This window comes from Dermacentor variabilis, chromosome 6 (genome assembly GCF_050947875.1).
Source record: "Dermacentor variabilis isolate Ectoservices chromosome 6, ASM5094787v1, whole genome shotgun sequence".
Taxonomy (NCBI): domain Eukaryota; kingdom Metazoa; phylum Arthropoda; class Arachnida; order Ixodida; family Ixodidae; genus Dermacentor; species Dermacentor variabilis.
The window spans coordinates 78,141,440-78,144,955 of record NC_134573.1 but is presented as its reverse complement, the minus strand read 5'-3'; positions in this window follow the sequence as shown (position 1 = coordinate 78,144,955).

Here is a 3,516-nt window from a genome sequence, read left to right as displayed (position 1 = left end):
CCGCAGACCGAGCGCTTAAATGAAACACGCTGAAATATTGCAATGTCTCAGATCCACAAACATCCAAAAAATCACGTGGCATTACGCAACAAGAAGCAGTTGCCACCATGTGCAACGACCAAAGTGCACTTTACGTTGTAACTTGTGAAAAACTGACAAACAAGGAACAAGGAATGAAGCTATTTTATATTTTTCAAATCTGTTGCGCAAGCAATGTGAACTGCGTTTTTTCCGTCTTGCTGTCGGACCAAAATTATGCCATCTCTGTGCCACACATACTTAAGGTTGTTGTTCTTCACCCAGCTCTTTGCGTCTTTAAGCAACTCCTTGTTCCTCTTTGTCAAATTCTCGATCATAAAACAGTTTGTTTTCAGTTTATTCAGTCCTGCCTTCTTGCTCAAGAACAGATATTTCTGTGACTGTCTTGCAAACCGGACAATAATCGCTGGGACCCTATATTCAGGCGCTGGCAACCGATGCACAGTGGCCACATCGTTCATAGTTAGCACGGGAAAGTTCACCCTGCTCGCAACTGCATTAAGCTTCGGGATAGCAGGTCCTCATCCTTACTTACCGGAATGCCATGGAATTCAAGGTTTAATTTCCTGGTTTGCCTCTCCAGGTCATTGATGTGCTTCGTTATCTGCTCAGCGTCAAGTGAACGTTTCCTTATTCTCTATGACGTCCACTCGTTTCCTTAGCTTATCAGCGTATGACCTTCATTCGCGGATACGCAGCTTTTCAGCAGAACATCTGAGGGCGTTTTTGAAATTTTCTTGCGTAGTGAAACCGTTATAAAACTACGTCTACAAAACAGGGAGCGTCGGGTCTGCATAACTTCTTTTTTTCGGAATTTGTATGTGATGGTTATATTGTTACGCTTTGGCCGTGTGTTCTTAGTCCTTGTGTAGTTTTTTTCGCACAGAAAATTTACTGATGAGCATGCATTTCTTTCACACGCGAGCACCTCGCATGGGAACTTTGATGTCATCAGCCATGAAAGATATTTTTTATGCATCCAGTTCTCGGAATATTGCGCATTAGCTTATGCTGATCAGATCTATAAGTGTACAGCAAGGGCAAGCCGAGCGCTTTGGCACTTGCATGGGCCTTCGCTATAAGCCGCGAAATTGCGTGCATTCCGAAGTATTACCTTTACAAGATGCAAGCGAGATCACGTGGCATCCTTTACGATCAATCCTCGTTTCCAAATCCAATCAATACTACGCACCTACGCGTCCTCGTACCGTCGTTCTTATATTCACTGAAGGAAGCCGGTCCCTGTGTCATACATATGCAGCGAACGCTCACTGGTAAACCACCACAGACGCATCGTGTTTGGATAGCTGGCTGACTGCGTGGTGATCTGTGTATCAAAGGAGAAACCCTGGAGCGAGGAATTGGTCAGGCGGGCTTCCACACAGCCTTCTGTAAGCACCCGCAACATCTGTGCGCACAAAGCGTTTGCGTGGTTGGCGTCTGGCTTCTGCCGCCACATCCGGCGCCATGCTCGGCACCATTATACGAGGAGGCAACCGTAATGCGTTAAGCGGCTTACGCTCTTCGTCGCCTATGCGCATGCAAATGAGCTCACTGGTATATGGTATATACGAGACTGCGAGTCCAGCCGAAAGGGCGACAATAAGAGCGGATACCCTGCTGTCGAGACGTGTGCGAACGGACGCTTATATACGGCTTTTGTGAGAAGTGTCCCGCACATTCGCGCGACCATTGCCTGAGCCGCTGCTCAGTCGCCTGCTAGGTCTATAACGGCACCGCAGCGGCGCTTTTGCGTTACAACGCGTCAAAGAGAGACAAGGAGAGTTTGTCGTCGTTCGTTAAATTATTTAAAGTGCTGAGTATTGACATTGTATAGCTTCTCCTCAGTATTCGGATTCGGTGGATAGTGGTAAGTCTTGCAGGACTTACCACCATCCGCGAGGGAAGCGCGCACTTTTCTATATCATGGTTCCCAAAGGTAGGGAGACTTAATTTTGAAAGAGAAGAAAACATTACGACTGGCCGTAGAAAACACCAAACGTTGAAATTGTTTGAAAGGTTCTTCGCGATGATCGATATAAACTTTAACAGGCGCTAATACTCTTAGCGCAGTGCATGTTATTCGTTGGTTATTTTGTTCTAACTCTGAAAGCGCACCGAGACTACGCTCACCGCTTCCATATGGATATGCCCCGCATGTTCTAATGAATGCCGCACTATTTCAGAGTGATCGTTCGGTACGTGCTTCCTTAAATGCTGACTGTGATATGTAGCCGTCGCTGTAGTGTTGCTACAGAGTCTCCAAGTTATAGTTGCGCACTTCTATTTTTATTTATTTTACTAACAATATTTTCCTTCTGCATATATATTACCGTGAAATTTATTACCAGTTATCAGATACAGTTGTATACCTTCCATTGTTTTCTTTTCTTCAGAAAGAAAGACCATTGGATTGTACTGCAGTATATAGCTGTTTGTTCAAGCGGCCTGTGAATGAGCGTCCACGACAACTTACCGTTGTCGTGGACGCGGCTCAGAACATACAAGAACGTGACGAGAAAGAGGAATTGCGACATGCGACCGTAATGAAAGGAGAGGCTCGAAATTGTACAAGAACTTCAGCAATAATCCTACCAAAAGTGTGGTGGCAAACTTGTGCTGATTGAGAATGAGTATTGCCTGGCCTTAAAAAATGATTTGTGATTTCATCGAGTGGCTGCTATAACTTGCGTAGAAAGAAAAAAACATGGCAGGTGGCAGAGTGGGATAGTTACTTGACCCAGTTGGTCATATCATAAGAAGCCAACAAACACTGACACCAAGGACAACATAGGGGAAATTACTTGTGCCTAATAAATGAAATATATAAACGATAAATTAATGGAGATTCAAGTGGATGAAAAAACAACTTGCCGCAGATGGGAACCGAACCCACAACCATGCATTTCGGCTTCATTACATTAATTTATCGTTTATTTATTTCATTTATTAGTCAAGTAATTTCCCCTATGTTGTCCTTGGTGTCAGTGTTTGTTGGCTTCTTATGATATGACTAATACAAATCGGGCCCCTCGGTTAACCCCCTTTCTTCTCGTTCATTACATAACGAGGGTCTCGAATCCGGCAACAGTGATGCCTTTAGGTAGCATAGGTGGGTTTATTGACCAGCTGCCTCCACCCAAAAGGGTCACGTTCTCGTGACGCCTGCGGCATAAAGGGCGTTCCACGTCCGCCGCCAAGGTCTGTGAGTGGTGGCGCTGGCTGACACACCCAGGGTTCTACTAGGACGCATAAATACCCAAGAAAGTGGATGGGAAAACAGCGCCGCGGTAGCTCAATTGGTAGAGCATCGCACGCGAAATGCGAAGGTTGTGGCTTCGGTTCCCATCTGCGGCAAGTTGCTTTTTCCTCCACTTTAATTTCCATTAATTTATCGTTTATTTATTTCATTTATTAATCACAAGTAATTTCCCCTGTGTTGTCCTTGGTGTCAGTGTTTGTTGGCTTCTTATGATA